This window comes from Lepidochelys kempii, chromosome 2 (assembly GCF_965140265.1).
Source record: "Lepidochelys kempii isolate rLepKem1 chromosome 2, rLepKem1.hap2, whole genome shotgun sequence".
Classification (NCBI taxonomy): domain Eukaryota; kingdom Metazoa; phylum Chordata; order Testudines; family Cheloniidae; genus Lepidochelys; species Lepidochelys kempii.
The window spans coordinates 111545749-111563560 of NC_133257.1; the positions used below are offsets into that span (position 1 = coordinate 111545749).

General features: G+C 42.2%; 1 protein-coding gene across 6 annotated transcripts in view; it reads right to left on the reverse strand.

Moving 5' to 3' along the window:
• Nucleotides 1–17812, reverse strand: part of DTNBP1 (dystrobrevin binding protein 1) — a 182551-nt gene that overhangs the window by 36693 nt on the left and 128046 nt on the right. The gene's annotated exons all lie outside the window — the stretch shown is intronic.

A 17812-nucleotide genomic window follows, 5' to 3' on the forward strand; every position in this document is an offset into this window, starting at 1 on the left:
GCTCATCTCTAGAAGCATGACTTTAGAAATCCCATGTTTCAGAAAGCAGTAAAAACATTTTTGGTTATTTTAGTTACCACTAAGGCAGTCTCAACTTTGAATACATTTGTCTTCAGCTTGAATTAAGAGAGTTAATCAAGAAGAGCAGACAATTTTTCATTTGTCTGCAAACCTGTTGCTAATGTGAAACTGTGCTTAAGAATGGGCACTAGCTTACTATAGTTAATATAGCTACTGTACCATACCATAAATACAGATATTACTTCAAGATGTAGCTAGGCACCTGCTTTACTACTTTAGTATGTATAGCATACTATATGTCCTTCACAAGATATATTAATATCATACAAGCACCAGCAGAAGCATCCCCTCTCCCCAGCCTACATTAGGCTTGTTCCAGAGTACCAAGCCCCAACAAAAATACCCACCTTCCTCTCTGAGGCTAGGAATCTACTGTGGGTAGCTTTTAGCTTCCTAAGAGGGAAATCAGAAATACACTGGACCCTTGCTAGAACACACTTCTATATACCGTGAATTCACATATAATGTGGTCGTGGCCAGGGATCCCAAATTTAATTACTTTAATTGTAATTCATTTTAACGCAGTACCACGCATGGATCCCTAATCCCGCGTTTTCGTAAGGGTCTGGTGTAGTAGTAATGACTTCATTAGGAGCTGAGGCGCACTGGGCACACTCCAGGCCCCCACTTCTGCCCCACTAAATGAACAAACCCATTCCAGGTCACCTTGCCTCTGCTGACTCATTACCTTCAGACCCTTTTATATATGATATTAGCAATTTTAACTGAAAATTGCACAGTATATCACCACTTTGTTCAATTCCAGCCATACCCCAACCGCAGCATTTGCCATACACCTCTTCATGTGAGCTTTTCTTCCACTCTTCACCTATTACTTTACCACAACAATGCCATCTCTCCCTTCCCTCCTGCTTTAAACTCTTCTTCAACCACCTCATCTTGCCCAACTCCCCACAAAAATATACTGCTTCCTACCATTGTGGGTGATAAGAGCTAGCTACTAATTATTATCATTTATACAGAACCAGTGCACACACCATTAAACAAGACAGATAAGGAGAAAGTAAAAGTGTTATGCAATTTAATTCCTTGGGGGCAGGGACAGTTATTTGTTCAGCACTTGGCACACTTTGGGCACTGGATAAATTAATGGATAGTACTACATATATGGCTCTTTGGTTGTACTCTGTGCACTTTGCTACTCTTTCCAAAATGAAAAGGAGAGGTTCAATACCAGATAGCAGAAAATACCAATACAGTATGAAATTACAGACATTTAGAATTATTTAGGAAGACAGTATGGAACAGGGGAATGAGAATGCTGTTGAGAAATAGGAACACCTGAATTCTAATTCCAGATCTGCTACTGGCTCACTGTGAGGACATGGGGAAGTCACTTTCCTCTGCTTCCATTTCCCAGCTTTAAATTAGGGATAATACTTACTTCAAAAGTCGCTTTGAGTATTAAGGTTTATTCAGCACTTTGCATATTCAAAGTGTTAAGTACCATCACTTTTGAATTCACCAACAGCTATCCTCAGACTCCTATTAAAAAAAGACAACTAGAGATCATAAGAAGGAATTCTGCAGTAGAATTTCTGTTCACTGAAAACTAGGAGTCTGTTTCCCAGAATGGCAGATGCTGGAGACACCACAATAGAGAAATCCTGACCTTAACCTCTCTCCTGAGATTAGAGAATTTATTTTTGTGAACCTAAAATCACAGCTGCTTCAGGTGTGCCGCTAGACACCAGGCAAAAGGCTGTGATTTTGAGGGGAAGGGAGAAAGCTAAAGTTTATAAAAACTGATCATTTTCACTTCCCCCTGCCACCTGTGCCCTTTTCCAATTTCTGGAAAGCTGAGAAAAGGTGGCAAGGGAAATCCTAATAATGACTGAGATCTCTCCAGTAAAAGCAAGTAACTTGAAAACAGAAAGTCAAGCATCTGAAATATCAGGTTTATTTACTGGCTCACAACAAATGTATTAATCTAGCTACTATATTATAGCAATGTTAATTCTGTCAGAAAACTGAAAATCATTTATTCTTATGAACAATATGAACAAGTCTGGCAACTTTAAGAATAAATTTTATACCCAGTCCATTTACAAGGACAATCTGGCTGTAAAATCTGTCCATGCACACATACAGTACTCTAATATTATAAAGCAATATAAAACAACAATCAGCATTTTCCATCCTTATAAGTTGAATTTTTGCTCAATAACTTTTTTTTTTTCCTGCTCTGGAATTGGAATATACTGAAATGGAGATTGCTGTTATGGGGTGATGCAAATCTTAAAGTTGATAAAGCTCAGAGATCATCAGATAAAAGGCATTATTTATATTAGAAATCATTAAAATTCAATATTTGTTGTCCACTTCCTTTCTGTTACCACAGATGATAGCTTCTATTCAAAGTATATGTTTAAATATGTAATTGTCGGGAGCACTATTTGGTGAACTGTTGGCAAATGCTAACGTTTGTTACCACTGTATGAACAAGAAATAAACATGGCCTTTCTTGCTTTATTCTGTTTTTTCTCCCAAACCACATCTGTACGTCCTCTTGCAATTACTGTCGTAAAGAATGCACAGCAAAACCAGGCCACTCAATATTGGGCTAAGTTTTCTCTCTTCTGAAGGATAATACTCCCAAAAGCTGTGTCAATACTAGTGAGATATATTCATTTTTAATACCATTTATCTAATATTATTCTGTATATACACAGCAAGGTATTTAAGGAGAATTATCAAAAATAAATTTGATTTGAATTAACAAATGGTCAGAAAATTTGCAGGTGTAACAGATACATTCTTTGTCTATTAGCTTCTAAAGAAAGTTTTCTCCCTCCACATGTATCCTATATTACCCATGTCTTCCATTCCATAAGTGGAATATGAATCACAATAAATGTCCAAAGGAGGAATAATTTCCTGAATTTAAAAAATATATATATCATCATATGCAGCATAACCTTTATGGTCCATGAGGTAGCCTCAGATCTGGTCAGAAGTCTTTTAGGGCATTTGAGGACTAATTTGATCAAATGTTTAATTCTGCTGAAGCTGAATTTAAAGCAACCATGGAGAAGACACCACTTAATTTGTTTCTACTATTTCCTGTTGATTATCTCAAAGCATGCAGTGCAACAGTTTTTCCAAATATAAAAAATCTCCACTAAAAAGGAATTTTATTTTCCAATCACATTTGCCAATTTTTTCTGTTATGTAAGTATCAACATCTCTGGAAAAAAAAAAAGTTTTGTTAGCAGAATAACCCAAAATGATAACCAAAGCAGAGAAACTCCTGGTGAGTATCTACCTAGTGGGGTAGATGGTAGATGCACTCCAATGGCTTGCTACAGGATGAATACTGAGAAAGCACTCTTCGGGGTCTGTTGCACAGTCTTTTCTAAGCCTTGGTCTACACTAGGAGTTGAGGTCGAATTAGCAGCATTAAATAGATTTAACCCTGCACCCGTCCACACGGCGAAGCCCTTTTTTTTTACTTAATTTTTTTGTCTTAAAATTGATTTCTTTACTCCACCCCCAACAAGGGGATTAGCACTGAAATCGGCCTTGCTGGGTCGAATTTGGGGGTACCGTGGACACAATTAGACGGTATTGGCTGCCGGGAGCTATCCCAGAGTGCTCCATTGTGACCACTCTGGACAGCACTCTCAACTCAGATGCACTGGCCAGGTAGACAGGAAAAGGGCCGCAAACTTTTGAATTTCAATTTCCTGTTTGGCCAGCGTGGCAAGCTGCAGGTGACCATGCAGAGCTCATCAGCAGAGGTGACCATGATGGAGTCCCAGAATCGCAAAAGAGCTCCAGCATGGACCAAACAGGAGGTACAGGATCTGATCGCTGTATGGGGAGAGGAATCCGTGCTATCAGAACTCGGTTCCAGTTTTCGAAATGCCAAAACCTTTGTCAAAATCTCCCAGGGCATGAAGGACAGAGGCCCGAAGCAGTGCCGCATGAAACTTAAAGAGCTGAGGCAAGCCTACCAGAAAACCAGAGAGGCGAACGGCTGCTCCAGGTCAGAGCCCAAAACATGCCACTTCTATGATGAGCTGCATGCCATTTTAGGGGGTTCAGCCACCACTACCCCAACCGTGTTGTTTGACTCCTTCAACGGAAATGGAGGCAACACGGAAGCAGGTTTTGGGGATGAGGAAGATGATGATGAGGAGGTTGTAGATAGCTCACAGCAAGCAAGCGGAGAAACCGGTTTTCCCGACAGCCAGGAACTGTTTCTCACCCTGGACCTGGAGCCAGTACCCCCCGAACCAACCCAAGGCTGCCTCCCGGACCCACCAGGTGGAGAAGGGACCTCTGGTGAGTGTACCTTTTAAAATACTATGCACGGTTTAAAAGCAAGAATGTTTAATGACTAATTTGCCCTGGCATTCGCAGCTCTCCTGGATGTACTCCCAAACCCTTTGCAAAAGGTTTCTGTGGAGGGCAGCCTTACTCCATCCACCACGGTAGGACACTTTACCACTCCAGGCCAGTAGCACGTACTCGGGAACCACTGTAGAACAAAGCATTGCAGTGTATGTTCGCTGGCATTCAAACAACATCTGTTCTTTCTCTCTTTGTGTTATCCTCAGGAGAGTGATATCATTCATGGTCACCTGGTTGAAATAGGGTGCTTTTCTTAAGGGGACATTCAGAGGTGCCCATTCCTGCTGGGCTGTTTGCCTGTAGCTGAACAGAAATGTTCCCCGCTGTTAGCCACGGGGAGTGGGGAGGGTGGAGGGGCTAGCCACGCAGTGGGGGGAGGCAAAATGTGAACTTGGAATGAAAGCATGTGCTATGTATGTAATGTTAACAGCAAGGCTTACCATGAAAGAGCGTACCCGCTGTTCTATAAAATGTGTCTTTTTAAATACCACTATCCCTTTTTTTCCTCCACCAGCTGCATGTGTTTCAAGGATCACAGGATCTTCTCCTTCCCAGAGGCTAGCGAAGATTAGAAGACGAAAAAAATGCACTTGCACTCATGCACTCATGTTGTCCTCCCGCACTGACAAAGCACAGACGAATGTGTGGAGGCAGACAACGTCAGAGTGCAGGAAAGCACAAAATGACCGGGAGGAGAGGTGGCGGGCTGAAGAGAGTAAGTGGTGGGCTGAAGAGAGAGCTGAAACTGAAATGTGGCGGCAGCGTGATAAGAGGAGGCAGGATTCAATGCTGAGGCTGCTGGAGGATCAAACTAATATGCTCCAGCGTATGGTTGAGCTGCAGGAAAGGCAGCAGGAGTACAGACCGCCTCTACAGCCCCTGTGTAACCAACCGCCCTCCTCCCCAAGTTCCATAGCCTCCTCACCCAGACGCCCAAGAATGCAGCGGCCACCTAGCCACTCCACTCCAGAGGATTGCCCAAGCAACAGAAGGCTGGCATTCAATAAGTTTTAAACTTTTAAAGTGCTGTGTGGCCTTGTCCTTCCCTGCTCCACCACCCCTCCTGGGCTACCTTGGTAGCTATCCCCCTATTTGTGTGACGAATTAATGAAGAATGCATGAATGTGAAGCAACAATGACTTTATTGCCTCTGCAAGCGGTGATTGAAGGGAGGAGGGGAGAGTGGTTAGCTTACAGGGAAGTAGAGTGAACCAAGGGGCGGGGGGTTTCATCAAGGAGAAACTAACAGAACTTTCATACTGTAGCCTGGCCAGTCATGAAACTGGTTTTCAAAGCTTCTCTGATGCGCACTGCGCCCTCCTGTGCTCTTCTAACTGCCCTGGTGTCTGGCTGCACGTAACCAGCAGCCAGGCGATTTGCCTCAACCTCCCACCCCGCCATAAACGTCTCCCCCTTACTCTCACAGATATTGTGGAGCACACAGCCAGCAGTAATAACAGTGGGAATATTGGTTTCGCTGAGGTCTAAGCGAGTCAGTAAACTGCGCCAGTGCGCCTTTAAACGTCCAAATGCACATTCTACCACCATTCTGCACTTGCTCAGCCTGTAGTTGAACAGCTCCTGACTACTGTCCAGGCTGCCTGTGTACGGCTTCATGAGCCATGGCATTAAGGGGTAGGCTGGGTCCCCAAGGATAACTATAGGCATTTCAACATCCCCAACCGTTATTTTCTGGTCTGGGAATAAAGTCCCTTCCTGCAGCTTTTGAAACAGACCAGAGTTCCTGAAGATGTGAGCGTCATGTACCTTTCCTGGCCATCCCACGTTGATGATGGTGAAATGTCCCTTGTGATGCACCAGTGCCTGCAGCACTATTGAAAAGTACCCCTTGTGGTTTATGTACTCGCTGGCTTGGTGCTCCGGTGCCAAGACAGGGATATGGGTTTCCTCTATCGCCCCACCACAGTTAGGGAATCCCACTGCAGCAAAGCCATCACTATGACCTGCACATTTCCCAGGGTCACTACCCTTGATATCAGCAGATCTTTGATTGCGTTGACTACTTGCATCACAGCAGCCCCCACAGTAGATTTGCCCACTCCAAATTGATTCCCAACTGACCGGTAGCTGTCTGGCGTTGCAAGCTTCCACAGGGCTATCGCCACTCGCTTCTCAACAGTGAGGGCTGCTCTCATCTTGGTATTCTTGCGCCTCAGGGCAGAGGAAAGCAAGTCACAAAGATCCATGAAAGTGCCCTTACACATGCAAAAGTTTCGCAGCCACTGGGAATCGTCCCACACCTGCAACACTATGCGGTCCCACCAGTCTGTGCTTGTTTCCCGGGCCCAGAATCAGCATTCCACCGCATGAACCTGCCCCATTAGCACCATGATGCCCACATTGCCAGGGCCCGTGCTTTGAGAGAAGTCTGTGTCCATGTCCTCATCACTCTCGTCACTACGCTGACGTAGCCTACCTCGCCCAGTTTCGCTTTGCCAGGTTCTGGTGCTGCATATACTGCTGGATAATGCGTGTGGTGTTTAATGTGCTCCTAATTGCCAAAGTGATCTGAGTGGGCTCCATGCTTGCCGTGGTATGGCATCTGCACAGAAAAAAGGAGCGAAACGATTGTCTGCCGTTGCCCTGACAGAGGGAGGGGCGACTGATGACACGGCTTACAGGGTTGGCTTACAGGGAATTAAAAATCAACAAAGGGGGTGGCTTTGCGAGAAACAGAATGGCCCCCTCAAGGACATAACTCAAAACCTCAAGGATAGAACTCAAAACTGGGTTTAGCAGGCCGTTGATTTCACGGAGGAAATCATAGTCATCTCCTGGGTGCTCGGCAGAAGACGGTGCAGTATGACTGCTGACCATCGTCTTCTGCTGGCTGTTGATTAAAAGACAGTGCACTGCCGATAGGACTCAATCGCCATGAGACGAAACTTAAAAGGGAAATGACCTGGCTGAGTCACTCCCATGTTTGCCCAGGCGCCCCTGACCTCATCGAGGTCGGTTAAAAGAGCACCCAGGACTACGTCGACGACGGCTACCAGTCATACTGCACTGTCTGCTGCCAAAAGGCAATTAACTGCTGCTGTGTAGCAATGCAGTACCGCGTCTGCCAGCACCCAGGAGACATACGGTGACGGTTAGCTGAGCGGGCTCCATGCTTGCTGTGGTATGGCGTCTGCACAGGTAACTCAAGAAAAAAGGCGCAAAACGATTGTCTGCCCTTGCTTTCACGGAAGGGGGGAGGGAAGGAGGGCCTGACGATATGTACCCAGAACCACCCGCAACAATGTTTTAGCCCCATCAGACACTGGGATGTCTACCCAAAATTCAAATGGGTGGCAGAGACTGCGGGAATTGTGGGATAGCTACCCACAGTGCAACGCTCCGCAAGTCGACTGTTGCCTCGGTACTGTGGACACACTCCACTGACTACATGCACTTAGAGCATTTGTGTGGGGACACACACAATCGACTGTATAAAAACGCTTTCTAGAAAACCGACTTCTATAAATTTGACCTAATTTTGTAGTGTAGACATACCCTCAGGAGAGATATTAACAAAACTTTGGCTTCAAGCACACAATTCTTGTGTGACTAATTACAAACTGTGGGAGTGATCAAGGGTTATAAAAACAGCCCAAGACATAATGAATACATACACAAATATTTTGACCAATAAAGAAAGCCACCAAGATCTTTCAAGCTCCTCTTTCCTCTAGTACTAATTCAAACTCACAGTTATCAGGGCTACAGCTGTATATAGACATAAGCACCTCATTATTTACTTAGCCTAAACTTTACTGTCCAAAGAGACTTCTTCCAGAGTCTCAATGCTGCAAAATTTGTATTCCAAACGCTATAGTGGAGCATTTATGTTTAAAGTTTTAAAAGTTGCCACTGGAATTTAAAAAATAAAATCAACAAACATTTCAATTGATCTTAAGTACTGAAAATAAGTTGCCAAACTTAAATCAACTTTAAGTTCTTGGCATAGGACTCATGATTTCATGTATGTTTGGACAGTGTCTAGAACAGTGTCCTGATGCTAACTGAACACTACCACAATACAATTAGTTATTTTTAAAAATGGAAAGAGGAGAGAGGGAAAAAAACAAAAAACTATGAGCTCTCTAGGACAGAGATAGTTCAGACACCCATGCTTGAGGCAAAGGATAAAAACCTGTTAACTACTGTGTCCATTCCATATTTAATATAGTGAAACAAAACAGAAAATGTATATTCTATTTGGTTCTAAACTGGAAACTACATTTTGATAACTTAAAACCAGTAGATTTCAGTGATTTTTTTGAGACAGACTGCCTTCTAAAACTTGTTTCTTCTAAACAGAATTATTATTAATATAATTAAGCAAGCGAGTTATGATGCATAGTGGTACTTATGAGTTGAGCCACTGAGGTGGTATTTTGGTGTTTAAGGTGAACACCTGGGTTCAGAAAGGGATTGACAGTTTTTTAATGACCCAGTATGCACATTCTAATACAAATCAAAACACAACACAATCAAAACAGTCAGCAACAAGAATTCCCAAATCCTCATTTACCAAGAAAATTATACAATAGTTGAAAGATGAAACATAAATGCACAATGAAATTTTTGCTTATCCCCTTCATGTGATATGAAATAGAGTATGTACAATGTAGTCTCCATTTTAATAACAGCCCCAAATTTGTAAATCTGCAGAACAGCATACAATAATGAATGAACCTTCTATATCTTTCAGCACCTTGCAAATGCACATTTCAAACAGCAAGGGAAACTATTAGGAAAGTCCACAATGCACAATCAGTATTTGACAGCAGAGGTTGTTTCCAACCATCTTTTCTGCTTCATTTGAATAGCAGTACTAAAGTAATCATGAAGCCATTTCACAAACTTTTTTTTAACTGTCTAAAGATGGAAAGCATGGAATCTTCAATAGCTGTGGCAATTAACCACAAGATCGCTTTCGTGGTTGTCAGTAGCGGCTTCCAGGTACAAGTTAAGATCAGTAGGGCATGGATTTCACTCTGGAAGTCAATGGGAGTTTTACCACCGACTTCAACAGAGCCTGAATTTCTTCCCTAGAAAATATGTTTGGTGTACACAACATGTTGAGACTAAATAAAACAAGTTCTACATCCAGGGCTGTGTAGGGGCTGCTATTGTCAAGTGCATATTGGTTGCTATGTTTGCCTACTCTGCCCATGCACTACTAATATGAAATTTACTGCTTTATAAAGAACTTTGGAATAACTTAAGTATGAAAGGTGCTACATAAAACTAAATTTTGTTCTTATTTAATTTCTTTCTGTTTTAGGTAAGTATGCAGGCACTGAAATATGACAGGGAACTGCTTCTATAAATCAAGCCTGAGAATAAACAAAAACATGCTTTTCTTCAGTTTCAGGAAAAGGGGGTTCTTTGGTATAACTATCAAGTGGCCAGTGCCACATGGCCTGTGATGAAAAAAGGGAATGTAGATTACTACTCTGTTTCAACAGATACAAGTCTCATATTGTTTGCTTAATTTAGGTTTTCATGTACAGTAACACTTTACAGGAACTGTCACATGCAGTACAATTTTGTAAACAGAACAAGTGATGTAGAATATCTCTGAAACAGATAAGTATTTTTTCCTGAAGAGATTAGTCAGTCAGTTTCCTCTTTCACTCTTGTCAAGGCATAAGATTTTGACAAATATAGGTGATAATTTTTGATTTATTTGAAATAAGATCCTATGGTATAACTGTGGTTGCTAATTTTATTGATATTTTTAGGAAGTTATTGAGGAGACACAAGATCTTCCATCTCTAGGTCACTAATTCAAATCTAGCCAATGTCAAGAGTGTTCAGTTACTGCTAACAGCCAAGTGCTTACTTTTAGAATTAGCTTCACAAGGTCCTATAGTGATATCAGGCACAGTCAAACAACAGTATGTACTATGATTACCAAGTAACAACTCAAGTGACATTTAGTCTTCTACAGGAAGACCCAAGAGTGTCAGAACATAACCTGCAAAAGGAGTAAGCTATTCACCTCTCTATGGCACTAGCACAGACAACCATGAATCATTCAACAATCTAGAAGTGTACACAATCCCACCCTCATCATACACAGCATATCCATTACAATAAACCTAGTTATGAAAAAAATCCACATTTATTTCCAAATAGAGGGTAAGTAGTACAGGAAAAAGCTTTGTTATCCAGTATGTTGGGGGAATGGGAGGTGCCGGTTAGTAAAAAAATTCCGGTTAATTAAGAGTTATACTTACCAATGGAGGGAGTTTGGGTGCAGGAAAGGGCTCAGGGCTGGAGTGCGAGAGGAGGTGTGGGGCACTGGCTCTGGGAGGGAGTTTGGGTGCGGGATAGGGCTCGTGGCAGGGAGTTGGGGTGCGGGAGGGGTGTTGGATCCGGGTGGCTCCCCACGAGCGGCGACATCTCTCAACTGCTCCTAGGCGGAGGCGCAGCCAAGCGTCTCTGCACACTGCCTCCACCCAGAGGAGCTGCCCTGCAGCTCCCACTAGCTGTGGTTCCCGGCCAATGGGAGCTGCGGAGCAAGCTCTCAGGGCCAGGCAGGGGCAGCGCAAGGAGCCTGTGGCCATTCATCCACCTAGGACAGAGGTGGGCAAACTACAGCCCATGGGACCGTCCTGCCCGGCCCTTGAGCTCCTGGCCAGGGAGGTTACCCCCCAGCCCCACCCCTACTGTCCCCCCTGCCCCACAGTTATGCCGTCACATGGGCAGCACAGCTGGCTCTGTCAGAGCAGCAGGGCTGCGAGCTCCTTCCACTCTGAGTGACATGGTAAGGGGTGGGGGCAGCGGGTAAGGAGTCCGGGAGGGGGCAGTCAGGGGACAGTTGGATGGGGGTGGAGGTTCTGGGGCAGTCAGGGGTCGGGGAACAGGGGCGTTGGATAGGGCGTGGGAGTCCCAGGGGGCTGTCAGGGGGCAGGGGTGTGAACAGGGAGGGTTGGATGGGGGCGGGGTCCTGGGGGCGTGTCAGGGGTTGGGGGTGTGGATAGGGGTCAGGGCCGTCAGGAGACAGGGGGCATGTCCCGGGGGGCAGTTGGGGCAGGGGGTGCCGGGAGGGGGCAGTCAGGGGACAAGGAGTGGGGAAGGGGGTGTTGGATGGGTCAGAGGTTCTGAGGGGGACAGTCAGGGGGTGGGAAGTGCGTGAGGGCGGATAGGGGGTGGGGGCCAGGCCATTTCAGGGGGCACAGCCTTCCTTACCCGGCCCTCCATACAGTTTCACTCCCCGATGTGGCCCTCAGGCCAAAAAGTTTGCCCACCCCTGGCCTAGGAGCAGCAGGGACATGTTGCCGCTTCCAGGGAGCCACGCAGGGAGCCTGCCAGCCCCGCGCCAACCGGACTTTTAATGGCCTGGTCAGCAGTGCTGACAGGAGCCGCCAGGGTCCCTTTTTGACCAGGCATTCAGCTAAAAAAACGGACACCTGGCAACCCCACTGAAGATTTGTATTGGGAGATATCAGAAAAGCCGGTTTCTAGAGCTTTACAGTTGGTAAAGTGCCAGATAACACAGCTTTTACTGTACATGGAAATTCCCCCATTCTTTTCTGCAGTAAAATGTGAACAGTTCCTATTTGCTAGTATAATTAACTACCTTATGACAGCAACTCAGTAAGGGGTGTTAAGTGTGGAACTCACTTGTTCTTCCATATTCCAGATTAGGTGATCTTCAGAATATGCTGCAAGATGCATCTGTTTTCCCAGGCTTTTCACAAGGCTGGGGGGAGGGCTGACTGAGTTTTAGAGATGGAGAAAAAGTGTTGTGTAGGCTACAGATCCTTTATCGTCTTTGATCTTTTGAGTCATTTTAACTTTTGTGATAAAATTTGTGGGGGAAAACACACTATAATCTAATGTTAAAGATACAATGAAGTCACTAAATATAATAATGAAATTAAAGATCTTCACAATATCTGAAGTAAAAGATTAATCATTTTTATTTCCACAGCAATTTCTCATTTTCCACTATGAAATGATATTCTAGCCACACAGAGTAACAAAAGTTAGATGAAAAAAGGCACTGTTTAGACAGGGTGCAAATATGCAGTACTTGTGGTTTCTTTATTGCATAGTTGTAAGGGATACATGGCCCTTTACATAGTTTTCAAAACACAAGCAGAGTCTGTGCAAAACAAATGTAGTAACACAAAGTGAGATATAAAAATTATTTATAGCTGCATGGCAATTTTATTTTATCTAGTTCTAAGAGATGATGAGGTTAAATTAGTGGTTCACAATTTAAATTTTGCCTACCATGTCATTAAAAAGATTCTGTCATGGGCCAGATCCCTTAGTAACACCCCAATCCCACTCTCCTGGGTTTTCTGTTTTATCTTGTTAAGCAGTCATGGACAGGTCAGTGAACTACAGTTTGAGAACAACTGGCCTTAATCATTTAAAATTAATCAAGATTGGAAACTTACATAATGCTATATGTCATTAGTTAATTTTAACTTCTCCAAAAGTGCCTTGGATGAACAGGAAGAACCTATTTAGGGAGAAATATTTGTGGAAGTTCTTTTAAAGAAGAGTACTTTGAAAGATAAGCAATTTTGGCATTGGAAGACAGTTATCTCTGGAGTTCTGAACTACAATGTGGAAAAAAGCAGGTTTATAATTGTAAATGTTGGAGATGGCAGAAACATTCATTATTACATAATCAAATCCATCCTAATGCCCATTCAACAGTATTCTGTTCCCAACAGTATAATTCTCCATTATTTTGTCTAGTCTAGTATTAAGTGTCTTCAAGAACAGACTTTGAAAGACAATCTACAAAACGGAAAAAAAAAAAAAAAAAAAAAACAGAGCATGTGCCCTTTACTTTCTTCAGTGTATAAATTAAGCCAGAAAAGGGTTTATTTTGCTTTTAAAACAAACATTTTTTCCTGCCATTTTTTTTATTAGATGTAACAGGACTATTAGGACCTTTTTTGAAGCAGAACCCAGAGATCTCAGATATACCTGGTAAACTTTCTTGGTCCTTCACCAAAGATGTGATGAGGGTATTGAGTCTAGCAAAGATATCTTTTCTCTGAAGTGTTTCTCATGTATTCATATTAACCATAGAAAAAACATAAATGAGCATTTTTAAACTATTAATAAAAATCACTTCTTACATCCAAATCAGGGTTCACTTGCATGCATGGAATCTCTAATGATAAAACTCTACCAGTGTTCTAGTGTTCATATTATCTTCAAGGAAAGAAGGTAGCTAAGAGTGAATTTCTAATAGGAAAAAGAACTGAGGACAGATACCTATCATTTTTCAGGACTGCTTTTTAAATCATAAAAAGAAGCAGAGGTCAAAATCTTTTCCCTGTAGCAGGTCACCTGTAACAGAATTATGTAACAACTTTTCAAATCTCCATTCAGAAAGTTGCACCAGTTTAACTAAATCTATTTTTTAATTAGAGACTGGCTTAACCAGTACAAAGCACTCATGTGGACACACTTTAAATCATTTTAACCCTGTCTTAAATTGGTTTAGCTTGTGTCAGTAGTGAATTAAGATTAAACCAATTTAGCCAGTCAAACTGCTTTAAGTATGTCTACAGTACTTAGTCTGTACCAGTTTAACTAAATGGATTTAAATTCGATTTAGCTAAAACCATGCACGTTTTCTAATGTAAACAAGCCTCGGCTTTTGACAGCTTGAGAAAACAGCACTGCAACAACTAAATCTGTTATTAGGTCATGTGAATCCCTTTATTTAATATCTGCCCCTTATTGAGGCAAATCTTGCGTGGTTTAATGCCAATAATCTTGTCTGTACTCCTGCAAAATAACATGCTCCCCTATTGCATTAAAAGCAATGTGAAATTTACTAGGAACTATCACAGTCCGAATGAATTTCACACTGCTGGCAGAACCGTGGAACAATTACTACTGTGAAAAAATATGGGGGATTGTATAGACAACATATTTCTCTCAAGTTGCTGGTGTATGGCCAGAACAAGAAATGAACAAGATGATATAAAGGGAAAAGAAATGGAAACAGAGGAGAGACCTTGAATGCTTCAAAAAAGAGGTGGGAGTGAATCAGGGGTAGAAATTTAGGAAGCTGAGAATTTTTTAGTATTACATACTGGAGATCATGTAATTAGGAATGTGGATCTATTAGGTTATTCTTTCAACTGACCATTGAAAACTTATTATTTTTAAAATTTTGTCTTCATAACATTAGATTGGAAGACCTGTTTTGGGGCTAAATTTAAGCGCTCTCTCTGGAGAATCAACCTGAAGGGTACCTGTGTTCTGATGCTACCTACTTCTTAAGGATCCCACTTTCATACCTTAGGTCAGCAGCCAATCATGGTTTTTGTGGTGTATTCTGGGATGTAGAATTCACTCCTCCCCCCGACATCTGTGTAAGTCAATTTCAACCCATTTTTAAACAGTTAAAACAAAATTTCTCCTCAAAGTATTTTTAGTTGGATTCATGTTAAGTCCATGTATAATCTTTTCCTTATTCCTCTCATGGTTTTTAGGTCCCTCTAATTTTCTCCTTTAGATTTTACCTTTTAAAGTATATTACTGTTAAGTATTTTGACATTAAGTAGTCCAAAGTATCAAACCCCACAATATGCATTTGGCTTTACTGGCTGTAAGAAAGAGGGTATAAAACAAATCTTAGTTAAGCAACTGCTTAGCTGAGTGCTCATACCACCTTTCTTAGGGTTCTTTTAATTTTGATTGCTTAACTAAAGAGAAGGACTTAAGAGATGAGATTTGTTTTATAACATTTTATTAAATATCCTTAACAGCAGCAACTATAGGATATAAGAGAGGAAGAAAACAGTACTGGACTATGATTTGGCTAACAAACTAGGAAATTTGTCAATATCTTGCAGAATCAAATCACACAACCAGAACAGAAAATAATACTTATCTGCAATCAGTACCTTGGGAAAGTGACTTTGTTTAGATTTTTGACTAAAAGTCTCTCAAAATAGGGCCTAACTTGTGCCAAATCATTATCAACTCCAGTGTTGCTCACACAACAGAGGGGGGGAAAATAAAGCTAAAGCATAAGACAATCTGGTCAATTACTTACATGCCAATTCTCCAAGGCCTTCTTCCCAATGGATGTATAATAGTCAACCTTTTTAACCTACTTCCCCACAAATTACGTTAGCCGAGGATCAGACTAAACACTCCCATTTAACAAACTCCTGTTACAGACTGTATAGATTTAGTGCAGTTCAAGGCTTGTACACTTGGTCTGTTTTGCCTATATGCATAGAACTTGAAACACAGCACGAAGCCATTTACTATGGCACATACATGTACTGTTCTACAATCTTAGCTAACAGTAACTTGTTCAAAGCTACTTTACAACAATCTTGATCAGCACCTGTTACAAAACAAGAACACACACTGTAACTTTGTGACAATCTTTAAAGCCCATACACAAGCAAGTACATTTCCTTTCTAATTAGGTGTCAAACCAACCAGATAGCATTCTTTGACAGAGTAACAAGCCTTGTGGATAGAGGAAAAATGGTAGATGTGGTATATCTTGACTTTTGTAAGGCTTTTGATACCATCTCTCATGACTGTCTCAAACAAATTAGGGAAATACAAACCCAGATGGAATTACTATAAGGTGGGTGTGTAACTGGTTAGAAAACCATTCCCAGAGAGCAGTTATCAGTGGTTCACAGTCAAGCTGGAAGGGCACTGAGTGGGGTCCCACAGGGATGTGTTCTGGGTCCAGTTCTGGTCAATCTTCATCAGTGATTTAGATAATGGCATAGAGAGTACACTTGTAAAGTCTGTGGACAATACCAAGCTGGGAAGGAATTGCACATTCGAAAAAAGGAATTTGGTTGCACATTCGAAAAAACTTTCCTGTGAGGGTAGTTAAGCACTAGAATAAATTGCCTAGGGAGATTGTGGAATCTCCATCATTGAAGATTTTTAAGAGCAGATTAGACAAACACCTGTCAGGGATGGTCTAGATCATACTTAGTCCTGCCATGAGTGCAGGGGACTGGACTAGATGACCTCTCAAGGTCCCTTCCAGTCCTAGAATTCTATGATTAGCTCTGTCCCCACCTTAAAGTAAGTCTACCCTGCATACTCCTTTCAGCAGTATGTAGCGTATATACAATACATGACCCCCCAGGATGGGTACAGACAGCAGTGCAGTGAGGCACGGGTTAGGCAAATAAAGACACACCTGAACCCTGTGGGTACATACCCCACATGGCTCTCTACTCGCTCAAGCAGTGCCTCCCTTGTCCACATTGTTATTTTTAGCAGCATATGTCCCACTGATTCCCTGCTGCTGGAGTCTCTCCCCACTGCACAGAAAGGCTTTGGCAGGGGGGAGGCAGCGGGGAAAAGCTCCAGCTGCTCCCGGCCACCAGAGCCTTCTCCCACTACCTCCCTCTGCCAGAGCCTTTCACTGACACATGTAGCTATACACGGCAGTATGGATGCAGCCTGCTTTTCACTACAGCACATAACTGCACATATCCTAGACAGCACCAGAAGTGGTGTGCAGTACAGATGTAGCCTAAGTGGGACCAGGCAGTAGGGGGCTCAGGGCAGTCCTATTTGCTCCAAAATGTATTCTTTCATAATACTACAGAAACTTGTAAGAACTTTTCAACTAATCATTATGAATAGCAACTACGTACATGAGGCATTACATAAATAAACAGATTCTTCATGTAAGCTTCTCAATAGTTTGACATCAAATGTATGAACAATGACACACAAAATATACTTCTATCACCATACTGCTGTCCCAAACAGATTCATGAAAATCAGATCAGCCGATATGTCCCTCAGAAAAAAGGAATTATGTGGTATGACAAATGTTTTCTCCAAGTCAGGCAGGTCCACTTACGCTATATACGTGGATGGTAAGCCAGCAGCAAAAAGACTAAAGAAAGGTATGTGAGGAAATTATTAATTTAAAAATTACATAGGTTATAAAGAACAAATAAAATAAACAGCTTCCATTGAGTTGGCGATTTTTCTGCCAAAGGTTTAATTAGCAAATGCATGGAAGGTGAACTCATTTGTTTTTGAAAATTTGAAGTACTGAAGATAAGCCAGCTTGCACAACTCATCTACCACGGCCTATGATCTATATAAATTATGTGAAATTCTTGCAGGAATTCCATGTGCCATATATGCTTCCCATGGAGAGTAAGGATGGTTTTGTGACTGACACTGGACTGGAACCTGGAAGATCTGGTTTCTAACACAACTATGACACATTCGCCTGTGTAACCTTCAAGGCATCTCTGTAACTTATCTATAAAATGAGGATACTATTTTCCTACTCAGGGGTGTTGAAAAGATAAAACATGTTGACAATCATTCTTTAGTGAAA